Here is a 13,807-nt window from a genome sequence, read left to right on the forward strand (position 1 = left end):
ATAAATACATGGAAACCACTTAAGTTACTGTTGCATATAATTGCTGGCTATGTGTTATGTGGGGGACATTACTAATTTGCTGTGGGACCAATGAGTCTCTAATTGTAACTGGAGGAAAGTAATCACAAAATGTAATTAATTGTATCATGGCAATTGAGGTAGGGAGATGCATTTAATAATCAACTAACTAGTCCCAGAATAGGCATAAAGATAGGAAAACCCTATAGCGCCAAAGAAATTACATGAAATGGCAAAACAAAAATACTCTTAAACTCTAGATTCAGTGAATTTATCCATATCTATTTCCATCAGTCTCTATTTTCAGCCTGCTGCTACAGCTGAGAGCTCATTGATCAGAGACAAATTGGATCACGGAATATTAACGTTCAAAAGCAGTGACCCAATTCGATCTAATGAATACCAAAAAAAATAATATACACACAGTGATGTCACAGTACAGAGATAATAGATACTATGATGTAACAGTACAGGGACAATACACACAGTGATGTCACAGTACAGGGATAATACACACAGTGATGTCACAGTACAGAGATAATAGATACTATGATGTAACAGTACAGGGATAATACACACAGTGATGTCACAGTACAGAGATAATAGATACTATGATGTAACAGTACAGGGATAATACACACAGTGATGTCACAGTACAGAGATAATAGATACTATGATGTAACAGTACAGGGACAATACACACAGTGATGTCACAGTACAGGGATAATACACACAGTGATGTCACAGTACAGAGATAATAGATACTATGATGTAACAGTACAGGGATAATACACACAGTGATGTCACAGTACAGGGATAATACACACAGTGATGTCACAGTACAGGGATAATACACACAGTGACATCACAGTACAGAGATAATACACACAGTAATGTCACAGTACAGGGATAATACACTCAGTGATGTCACAGTACAGAGATAATACACACAGTAATGTCACAGTACAGGGATAATACACTCAGTGATGTCACGGTACAGAGATAATACACACAGTGATGTCACAGTACAGGGATAATACACACAGTGATGTCACAGTACAGTGATAATACACACAGTGATGTCACAGTACAGAGATAATACACACAGTGATGTCACAGTACAGAGATAATACAAAGTGATGTCACAGCACAAGGGTAATACACACACTGATATCACAGTTCAGGGGTAATACACATAGTGATGTCACAGTATAGGGATAATACACACAGTAATGTCACAGTACAGAGATAATACACAGTGATGTCACAGTACAGAGATAATACACACAGTGATGTCACAGTACAGGGATAATACACACAGTGACGTCACAGTACAGGGATAATGCACACAGTGATGTCACAGTACAGGGATAATGCACACAGTGATGTCACAGTACAGGGATAATACACACAGTTATGTCACAGTACAGGGATAATACACACAGTCATGTCACAGTACAGGGATAATACACACAGTTATGTCACAGTACAGGGATAATACACAGAGTGATGTCACAGTACAGGGATAATACACACAGTAATGTCACAGTACAGAGATAATACACACAGTGATGTCACAGTACAGGGATAATACACACAGTAATGTCACAGTACAGAGATAATACACACAGTGATGTCACAGTACAGGGATAATACACACAGTGATGTCACAGTCCAGAAATAATATACACAGTTATGTCACAGTACATGGTAAATCCACACAGTGGTGTCACAAGGATAATTCACATCTAAGAACAGGCATAATGCACATTACAGGCAGTCCCCGGGCTACATACAAGATAGGGTCTGTAGGTTTGTTCTTAAGTTGAATTTGTATGTAAGTCGGAACTGTATATTTTATCATTGTAATCCCAGCCAGAACTTTTTTGGTCTCTGTGACAATTGGATTTTAAAAATGTTGGGTTGTCATAAGAATCAGGATTAACACTAAAGCTTCACTACAGACACCTGTGATAACTGTTACAGCTGATCATTGTAGCCTAGGACTAAAGTAAAATAAATTACCAAAACACTGTTATGTATGCGTCAATTTGTTAATTAAAACTAAACAAAGTAATTAAATCTATGAAATTGCTGACACATTGCCCTCTACCATTGTTGTTCCCATACACTTTCTGGCAGACTCTCAGCGTGCACTTATCACATGTCACTGTGTTTATATAGTGCTATGTATCTGAGTTTATGACTTCTACAGTGTTCTTTATATGTTTGCCTTAAAGGTTAAGTATCAGCGGCTGTGCAAATTAGTAACAATCTGTAAGGACTAATTAGGGTGTGTCCACAGTGATCACACCATGGGCTGAGGTGATGTCACCCGCTACCTGCAGGTATAATAATAGTCAACCTACTACAATAAGTAACATAGGAGAGGAGGAAAGCTGCAGGGGGGGGGGGGATTAGTAAAGGACTTTTTTAAGAAATTATAATCATAGCAGCACAGGATGTGCTCATATATGGAAAACCTAAATCTTTTTAAACTGGTTATGGGATTTTCCAGGATTATAAATTTGCAAGTTTATCCTAAGAATAGCCATCCAAATTCAGACTGGTGGGGGTACAACAGCTGGGAGCTGCTCCGATCACAAGAAGAAATCCCCAGCAATCCGGAGAATGGGGATTCTGTTCTCATTTTCAGTTGGAGTGTCAGGATGAGCTTGCATCCTACCTCTTCATTTGATACTATTGGAGTGTCTGAAATTGCTGAGCACAGTGCTTGGGTATCTCCAGCACTCATATAGTCAGTGAATCGGAGTGCAGAAGATGGGTGATAGATAGGTTCCCCATACTCCATACCAACCTGCCGCTCCACCCATAAGTAAAGACCCCCATTATCTGGATTCCTATGGATCCTGTTCTTGAGATTGTATGGGTCATGGGAGTTAGACCCTCACCAATCGCCTTTTTATCCCCCATTCTTGGTTTTGTAGTTTTGACATAACATTCAAACTTGATACAACTGAATGCTGATCACCCACTGACGAAAGACGTTAGCGGGCACGGGTACTGAGTCTACAGTACGTCGACATCTGTTGATGACGCTGTAGTCTCTGGTTGTCAGAGACAATCGGAGGCCCTAGGGAGAAATGTTTTATTACCGCTTCTTCCTTCTCCACTGCTAAAGCATTGCAATGCAGAGAGGAGGAGAGCAGGCACGTGATCACTGGGGGTTAATCAGAGTTGCTAGTTCTGATCCAGCTCTGATCAAACATCTGCCTCCACAGGGGGTCGTTTTCCCCCGTAACTGGGCTCTTATAGAAGGTTACAGTTACAGGTGGAAACCAGGAAAAGAAAAAAAATTGAAAAAATGTGAAAATGTCCCCCAGGAGTCTTTTATGACCTCATGGGGGACATATAAAATTAAAACACACACTCACATACATAGTAATAAACATTAAAAATAAACAATAAAAATAAATATTTAAAAATAAACATTGACATTCCCTAATAAAATAAAAAAAATCCCCCACTTTAAAAAACATCGCCATAGTCACCCCGTTTTCCCCAAACTATAAATATTGGGGCACATTTACTTACCTGTTCGAGGAGTTCACCTAAAGTGCATTGTTCCGACGATAATGCACCCTGGAGCGACTGACTGAGATGGTGCGCGGGATATCCAGCATGTGTCGCTTCCCCGCTCAGGTCCACCAGAGTTCTCCTTCTTCCTGGTGCATGTCTTGCGACACAATTTTAAAGTAAAATCCCGCACTCAGTCCGAATCAGTCGGATCGTCCAACGGCCTGTCCCCTAATTTCTGCCGCATGAAAGCCAGCGCAGCTGCGCCATAATCACATGCAACACAATCCCCTTCTAAATACCTGTCCCAGCCGCGCAATCCCCGAAAAAGTGGGGAAGTCCAATGGAAATGCGATTCACGGACCCTTAGTAAATAAGCCCCATTATGTTTTAAAACAACCGTCACAAACTAATGAATCTATTTACAATGGTTGTTTTGAGTTACTTCGAAAACTGAAAAAATGTAAAGCATACATTGCTAAAAAAAAAAACAAAAACAATTTTTTTCCAGTTTTTGTGTTTGCATGTGCATGTGCGTTCGGGGACCTCCCCCTGTGCGCTAGCGTCGTGTTATGAACGGACGCCTAGCAATATGTGTGACCGCGGCCTGACCCCCAAAAAACTAAAAATGGATGGTATTACACAAAAAAGGAAGTTATAGCCCTTAAACCAATAAGTATGAAAATTTGTTCAAAATCCTACGCTCATTAAAGCCTTTTAAGACCTGGTCAGGAAGGGGTATTATATATTATATAAGCTACAGACGGTCCCCTATTCAAGGACACCTGACTTACAGACAACCCGTAGCTAAAGACAGACCCCTCTGCCCACTGTGACCTCTGATGAAGTCTCTGGATGTTTCCATAGTCCCAGGCTACAGTGATCAGCTGTAAGGTATCTGTAATGAAGATTTATGGATAATCCTTGGTCCCATTACAATTTTTTTTTTGTCTGGATCTACAATGATAAAATATACAGTTTCGACTTACATACAAATTCAACTTAAGAACAAACCCATGGAACCCATCTTGTATGTAACACGGGGACTACATGTACTCACTATAAACAAAAGACTGACATCTAAGGCCGCGGTCACACGTACCGCTAAGCGTCCGTCATAATGCGCCGCTAGCGCACAGGGGGAGGTCCTCGGCCCGAACGCACATGCGTTTCCAGGGAAACGCATGCGATTGTTAAGCCGATCGCATGCGTTTCTCTGGAAACGCATGTGCGTTCGGGCCGAGGACCTCCCCCTGTGCGCTAGCGTCGCGTTATGAACGGACGTCTAGCGGTACATGTGACCGCGGCCTAAGGGTGAAGACACACGTGGCGTTTTTGGTCCGTTTTTACTAAGTGTGTTTTCAGATTGTAAAAAACGCATGCGTTTTTGACCAGTTTGAATTAAGATAGTTGGTCAAACCTGTCAAAAACGCATGCGTTTATTACGAACTAAAAACGGCCCAAAAACGGCCTAAAAACGCCATGTGTATCTTCACCCTAAGGGTGGCATTATCAGATATTTTCAATATACATTTGCCTTAGGGTGAAGACACATGTGGCGTTTTTAGGCCGTTTTTGGGCCGTTTTAGTTAGTGCGTTTTCAGATCGTAAAAACCACATGCGTTACAAAACCGCAAGCGTTTTTGACAGGTTTGACCAATTATCTGAATTCAAACTGGTCAAAAACGCATGCGTTTTTTACGATCTGAAAACGGCCCAAAAACGCTACGTGTGTCTTCACCCTAAGGCCGGCGCCACACAGGGCGCTTTTGTCTGCGTTTGCAAACGCAAACGCAGACAAAGTCGCGCCCACCGGGGCGGGCCTCGGCCCGATCGCATCGGCGTTTCTATGGAAACGCCTGCGATCGGGAACGAGACGCCGGTGTTTCGCGTTAAATTAACACGAAACACCGTCGGCTCGTTCCCGATCGCAGGCGTTTCCATAGAAACGCCGATGCGATCGGGCCGAGGCCCGCCCCGGTGGGCGCGACTTTGTCTGCGTTTGCGTTTGCAAACGCAGACAAAAGTGCCCTGTGTGGCGCCGGCCTAAGGCAAATGTATATTGAAAATATCTGATAATACCAGAGGTCTATATGTCACCTCACAAGGAATAGTCACATGCATCATGAAGTCAGTATACATGACTGTCACAAATGAGTAGTCATGTGGCATTCGTGATGAGGATATGCTTGAGATTAGGAATAGGAAGGTGTCAGAAACACCAGGAATATCTGCCTTGTCTTATCAATGGATGGTCCATAACAACATCCCGACTAGATATCTGCACAGAATGGACGTCAGTGCTCTGCAGCAACAGTCCTGACAAATCTTACCTTATCTTATCAGGCTTTATCAGCACATGAGGATACTAGTCATTGTGTAGACATGTTGGTCTTTTGATCTCTAGTAATGATGTGTGGAGGCTGCGCACCAGACTTCAATATCTATTCAGCCAAAACGGGGATTTCTGTTTGGTGCTAGTAAATGGAGGGGTAGGTACATGTATGCAACATCCACTGTCCCATCATTCACATGGAAAAGAGATTAAAGGGGTATTCCCACCTCGGCTACTAAAGTTAATTTAATCCCTTACCCCTAAAAAACATTTCTTCAATGCATTGTTATTTTTAAAAAATTACCTTTATTCCCATAACAGTGTAAATGGGGCTTACCTGCCCCCTAGTATAGCCCTCTGTTATCGTATTTTACATGTACCTCACTCGATCAGGGTGGCTGCCGGGCATGCGCAGTAGCTTCACAGCAGTCCTGGTCAATCAAGCCTTACCGTGGGACAGCTGTGTACTGCAGCAAGCCAGCATTACTAGATGAAGAGAACTTACTAGTGCCGGCTCGCTGCGGTACACAGCTGTCCCACAATAAGGCTTGATTGACCAGGACTGCTGTGAAGCTACTGCGCATGCCCGGCAGCCACCGTGATCGAGCGAGGTACATGCAAACTGCGCATGTGCTAGCTATGCGCATTCAAACACTCGAGGCAGGTTTAGAGAAGCCTCATTCTAATGCTACCCCTGCTGAAGAGTGGTGGTGGGCGCATCTAGTGATAACAGAGGGCTGTTACTAGGGGGCAGGTAAGCCCCATTTACACTGTTATGGGAATAAATGTATTTTTTTTAAAATAACAATGCATTGAAGAAATGTTTTTTGGGGGGTAAGGGATTAAATTAACTTTAGAATCTGAGGTGGGAATACCCCTTTAAGTGTTTTTTTTGTGGGTCCATCCCTAACCCACATTTCATGAAGGATTCTACCTATATACATTGACTGAGGTAAGTACATTTTAGGGCAAGAGGATGCCAGGCAGATTTCCATATATACTTGATTAAAAGCCAACCCGAATATAAACCGAGGCACCTAATTTTACCACAATAAACTGGGAAAACTTATAGACTCGAGTATAAGCCTAGGGTGGGAAATGCATTGGTCACAGTCTTCTCCACTAATGAAATTCCCAGAAGCCTCCCCCAGTAATGAAATACCTAGTTGCATGCCCACACTAATGAAATGCCCAGCAGCCCCTTGTTCCATTAAAAAACCTCGGGGGCTCTCCACAGCTCCTCTTCTCTTTATAGACGGGTCCATGCGCTCTATACTCGCACATGTAATGGCTCGGTGGATGTATCATTACTAAAAAGTTAACTCCAGTAATCCTCCTGGTTGTTTAAATGAATTGTGTTCAACTCTTTTAGGGAATCTACCTTTATATTACTGGACTGCCCTTGCTTTGTTATCCTTTGCTACAATGTCCTAATGTCACAATGTGGTACTACACTTGCAATATTCCATGCCTGTGTACTAGAGGGTTAATATCTGTAATGTTGATATTAATTGTTGCTATTTTTATAACTCTTTATGCAGTGCCCATTGGTTGATTTTGATGGTTAATAAATATAAGCTCATGGCAGGGCTCTGGGTCTTAGTGATGGGAATTATGGCTCTTCTTAGTGAGCTGGCTCATTAGGCTCCACTCCACTACTCAATAGGCTCCTGAACGGTCCCTATTAAATATATAATAGGGAGCCGCAATTCAATCAGTCACCCCACACGACTCCACTTTTAACCCAATTGTATCAGGTAAAATGGGGTGTGGCGAGCCGGTTAGGGGCAGGGTTAAGGGGAGCCGGCTCCCTTCTTTCACGAATAAGGGGTGAGTTTGCGCTTAGTTGGAGTTTGAAACTATTTGATTGCTAACGTGCGTCATAATTCTGCAACATAAACAAAGTGCACCAAAAAAATGGTTCCCACTTCCCGATCAGTGCAGGGGGCGTTAGATTCATGAAGATTGTGCGCCAGTTTTGATGAATCTAGCGCACTCTGCACACTCCACAGGCAAACTGCACATAGTACAGACCACGCTAGTTTTGATACATGTGGGAGTGTGAGCTAATGTAAAGATTTCTTTCTCCAAGTGTGATGATAATAATAATAATTCCTTTATTTTTATAGTGCACACAGATTACGCAGCGCTGCATGGAGTTTGCCAAATCGGTCCCTGTCCCCAATGGGGCTCACAATCTAATCAACCTATATGTATGTTTTGGAGTGTGGGAGGAAACCCACTTAAACACAGAGAGAACATACAATCTCTTTGCAGATGTTGACCTGGGTGGGACTTGAATTCAGGACCACAGTGCTGCAAGGCTGTAGTGCTAACCACTGGGCCACCGTGATCCCTGGTGGCTACTGCTAACTCCACGAATCTCTCCTTTGCATCCCCTTCACCGTCTGCCCGGGGATCTATTAACATACACACCCGGAGTGCCCCAGGGGGATTCATTCCATATACTGAGGTCTCCCCCTTTTCTTCACGCCTCACAGGTGTGGATGATGCCTGTTATCCTGGACTAAGTCACCTGTGACATAATTCTGGGGCTAGGCTGCACTATAATCCAGAGAGAGTAGAGGAGCTGCGGGGAGCACCTGAGGTAATTACTGTACATTTATTTTTTGTTATATACTCGAGTATAAGCCAAGTGGTACATTGGCAGCTCAAAAACTGAGAAAGAGCAAAACAAGTGACTTTTTGGCTTATTTGGACAAAGACTGTGCCAGACAGGGCCATAAAAGGGTATCCTACCAATGGCGGAACCACAACTCCTTTGTGGGAGAAGGACCAGGACGAGCACTACCAGGACACTACAAAATGACCTCAAGTGCTCTTCTGGTGTGTATGTTTATAACTAGAGATGAGCGAACATACTCGTCCGAGCTTGATGCTCGTTCGAGCATTAGCGTACTCGAAACTGCTTGTTGCTCGGACGAATACTTCGCCCGCTCGAGAAAATGGCATCTCCCACCGTTTTGCTTTTTGGCGGCCAGAAACAGAGCCAATCACAAGCCAGGAGACTCTGCACTCCACCCAGCATGACGTGGTACCCTTACACGTCGATAGCAGTGGTTGGCTAGCCAGATCAGGTGACCCTGGAATAGACTAGCCCCTGCCCGCGCTGCTCGGATCATTCTCTGTCTGGATGCCGCTAGGGAGAGAGCTGCTGCTGGTCAGGGAAAGCGTTAGGGTGTTCTATTAGAATAGTGTTAGGCAGGAGTGATTCTACAAGAACCCAACAGCCCTTCTTAGGGCTACAATAACGTTATACTTTTTTTTTTTTATTTGCAGCTAGTACCATATTGTGAGGAATTTGCAGGGGGACTTGCTACCTCAAACACCAAAGTGGGAAAATTTATTAGGGGTTGGATTTCAATTAGGCACAGTCTGCCATTTACTTTTTATTTTACGTTTATTTTTTCATAACTCAGCGTCATCTCATCTGGCATAGCAGTGTGCTTTCATACTTGGCTAGAAAATAGCCATAGCAATAGGATAGCATCGTTTGGTTTTAAAAACTAAAAAACACAAAAAAAAAAAAAAAAAAACACAAAAAAACACAAAAAAAAGTTTAAAAAAAATTAAAGTTATAACTTTCATTTTCAAAATGTTTAACCCGAGGGCTAGGGGTAGAGGACGAGGGCGGGGACGTGGGCATCCAACTACTGCAGGGGTCAGAGGCCGTGGTCCTGGGCGGGGTGAGACACAACCTGCTGATGAGGGAGCAGGGGAACGCCGCAGAGCTACACTCCCTAGGTTCATGTCTGAAGTTACTGGGACTCGTGGTAGAGCACTGTTGAGGCCAGAACAGTGCGAACAGGTGATGTCGTGGATTGCCGACAATGCTTCGAGCAATTTGTCCACCAGTCAGTCTTCCACGCAGTCCACCCATGTCCCCGAAATCGGCACTCCTCCAGCTCCTGCACCTCAGCCTCCTCCCCCCCAGTCTGCCCCCTCCCAGGAAAATTTGGCATTTGAACCGGCATACTCTGAGGAACTGTTTTCTGGACCCTTCCCACAGTCACAAACCACTTGTCCGGTTGCTGCTGAGCAATTTTCCGATGCCCAGGTTTTCCACCAGTCGCAGTCTGTGGGTGATGATGACCTTCTTGACGTAGTGGAAGAAGTGTGTAAAGAGGTGTCCGACGATGAGGAGACACGGTTGTCAGACAGTGGTGAAGTTGTTGTCAGGGCAGGAAGTCCGAGGGGGGAGCAGACTGAGGGATCGGAGGATGATGAGGTGACAGACCCAAGCTGGGTTGAGAGGCCGGGTGAACACAGTGCTTCTGAGACGGAGGAGAGTCCTCGACCAGAACAGGTTGGAATAGGCAGTGGTGGGGCCAGACGGAGAGGCAGGGCCAGAGCAGGTGCATCAGCGCCAAATGTGTCACGTAGTGAAGCTCCCGTGGCAAGGGCTCCCGCGGCGAGGGCTAGATTTTCAGAAGTCTGGAGGTTCTTTAAGGAAACACCGGATGACCGACGGACTGTGGTGTGCAACCTTTGCCAAACCAGGATCAGCAGGGGTTCCACCACTACTAGCTTAACTACCACCAGTATGCGCAGGCATATGAATGCTAAACACCCCACTCAGTGGCACCAAGCCCGTTCACCTCCGGCCGTGCACACCACTGCTCCTTCCCCTGTGTCAGCTGATAGTCAGCCCCCTGCCCAGGACCCTGGCACAAAAACCCCATCGTCGCCTCCACGATCCTCCACAGCATCCACCAGCGTTCAGCTCTCCATACCCCAGACGCTGGAGCGGAAACGGAAATATAGTGCAACCCACCCGCACACCCAAGCCCTTAATGTCCACATCTCCAGATTGCTTAGCCTGGAGATGCTGCCCTATAGGCTAGTAGAGACCGAGGCCTTTCGCAACCTCATGGCGGCGGCCGCCCCTCGGTATTCGGTCCCCAGCCGCCACTACTATTCCCGATGTGCCGTCCCAGCCCTGCACCAGCACGTGTCAGACAACATCATCCGTGCCCTGACCAACGCCGTTTCTGACAAGGTCCACCTGACCACGGACACGTGGACGAGTGCTGCCGGGCAGGGCCACTATATATCGCTGACGGCACATTGGTTTAACTTGGTGGAGGCTGGGACCGAGTCTGACCCGGCGGCTGGTCATATACTGCCGACGCCGAGGATTGCGGGGCCTACCTCGGTCCAGGGCTTTCAGGCCTACTATGCCTCCTACTCCTCCCACCCCTCCTCCACCTCCTCCTCCGAACTACCATCCGTGGGCATGGCGCCATCAGTCGCTAGCTCTAGGCACAGCAGCAGTGCCGTCGCTAAGCGACAGCAGGCGGTGCTCAAACTGCTGAGCCTAGGCGATAAAAGGCACACCGCCCAAGAACTATTACAGGGCATCACGGCGCAGACTGATCTGTGGCTGGCACCGCTGAACCTGAAGCCAGGCATGGTTGTGTGTGACAACGGCCGTAACCTGGTGGCGGCTCTGCAACTCGGCAGACTGACACATGTGCCATGCCTGGCCCATGTGTTAAATCTGATAGTTCAGCGTTTCCTCAAGACATACCCCAATCTGTCTGATTTGCTCACGAAGGTGCGCCGCATCTGTGCGCATTTCAGGAAGTCCAGCACAGATGCTGCCACTCTCAGGGCAGCGCAGCGCCGCCTCCAACTGCCCGCTCACCGACTGTTGTGCGACGTGCCCACGAGGTGGAATTCAACATTAACCATGTTATCCAGAGTTTACCAGCAGCGCAGAGCGATTGTAGACTGCCAGATGTCAACTTCCACCAGAACTGGTAGTCAGGTCAGTCAGCTTCCTCAAGTCTACAATGAGGAGTGGACGTGGATGTCTGATATCTGTCAGGTGCTGAGTAACTTCGAGGAGTCAACACAGATGGTCAGTGGCGATGCCGCCATCATCAGCCTCACCATCCCGCTGCTTGGCCTGTTGAAAAACTCTCTGATCAGCATGAAGTCGGAAGCTTTGCGCTCGTCACAAGAGACGGGGGAAGAAGATTCCCTTGTTGATAGCCAAAGCACCCTTAGGTCTGTTTCTCAGCGCATATCGGAGGAGGTGGAGGAGGATGAGGAGGAAGAGGAGGAGAATGTTGGCGAGACACAAGAGGGGACCATTGTTCAGTCCTTCACTGTTCAGCGTGTATGGGCAGAAGAAGAGGAGTTGGAGGAGTTGGAGGAGGAGGAAATGGACAGTCAGGCCAGTGAGGGGAGTGAATTCTTACGCGTTGGTACTCTGGCGCATATGGCAGATTTCATGCTAGGCTGCCTATCCCGTGACCCTCGCGTTCAAAAAATTTATTTCAGCACCGATTACTGGGTATTCACTCTCCTGGACCCACGGTACAAGCAAAATCTTTCCACTCTCATCCCTGGAGACGAAAGGAGTGTGAGAATGCATGAATACCAGCAGGCCCTGGTGCACAAGCTGAAACAGTATTTCCCTTCTGACAGCGCTAGCGGCAGAGTGCGTAGTTCTGCGGGACAAGTAGCGAGGGAGAGTAGGCGAGCAGGCAGCTTGTCCAGCACTGGCAAGGGTACGCTTTACAAGGCTTTTGCCAGCTTTATGTCACCTCAGCAAGACACTGTCACCTGTCCCCAGTCTCGGCAGAGTAGGGCTGATCTTTACAGAAAGATGGTGAGGGAGTACGTAGCTGACCATACCATCGTCCTAAATGATCACACAGCTCCCTACAACTACTGGGTTTCAAAGCTGGACTTGTGGCACGAACTGGCGCTGTACGCCTTGGAGGTTCTTGCCTGCCCTGCCGCTAGCGTGTTGTCCGAGCGGGTTTTCAGTGCAGCTGGTGGCATCATCACCGATAAGCGTACACGCCTGTCGACTGACAGCGCTGACAGGCTGACGCTTATTAAGATGAATAAAGCCTGGATTTCTCATAATTTCCAATCTCCACCAGGTGAAGGAAGCTCAACCTGAATAATTTATCCACTCCTCCTCCTCCTCATTTTCCTCCTTCTCCTCCTCTTTGTACACTAAAGCAGAGGAAACTGGCTATTTTTTGACAGGGCCCACTGGCTCTAGCTATAGTACTTTATCTATTTCATTTTTCTGGAGGGCCACCTACCTGCTCCTCTGGTTTGAAAACTTGAGTTTTCACATACAGGCACTCAATCTATTCAATTTTTATGAAAGGGCCACCTACCTATTTCATGGAGGGCCACCTACTTGCTCATGGAGGGCCACCTACCTATTTTATGGAGGGCCACCTTTCTATTTCATTTTTCTGGAGGGCCGCCTACCTGCTCCTCTGGTTTGAAAACTTTTTTGGACTGCCACATACAGGCACTCAATCTATTCCATTTTTATGGAGGGCCACCTACCTGCTCCTCTGGTTTGAAAACTTTTTTGGACTGCCACATACAGGCACTCAATCTATTTCATTTTTCTGGAGGGCCACCTACCTGCTCCTCTGGTTTGAAAACTTTTTTGGACTGCCACATACAGGCACTCAATCTATTTCATTTTTCTGGAGGGCCACCTACCTGCTCCTCTGGTTTGAAAACTTTTTTGGACTGCCACATACAGGCACTCAATCTATTTCATTTTTCTGGAGGGCCACCTACCTGCTCCTCTGGTTTGAAAACTTTTTTGGACTGCCACATACAGGCAGTATCCAAATTAAATTGTCTCCATAGCAGCCTCCACACGTTGTCTCCATTGCTACCTCCAAAAGTTGTCCATATAGCTGCCTCCATACATCGTCCCCTTATCAAACAAGGTGTGACAGGCAGAATTTTGGGTTGTTTTCATGGATTCCACATCAAAGTTGTTAACTTTGTCGCCACCCTGCTGTGTAATCCACAAAATATACTGGCAAACTTTTACCATTTACGGATATTATTTCAGCGCTTCTTGCGCATCTGTTTACATTCCCATCACCCACCATATCCCAA

Source organism: Engystomops pustulosus, chromosome 1 (genome assembly GCF_040894005.1).
Source record: "Engystomops pustulosus chromosome 1, aEngPut4.maternal, whole genome shotgun sequence".
Taxonomy (NCBI): domain Eukaryota; kingdom Metazoa; phylum Chordata; class Amphibia; order Anura; family Leptodactylidae; genus Engystomops; species Engystomops pustulosus.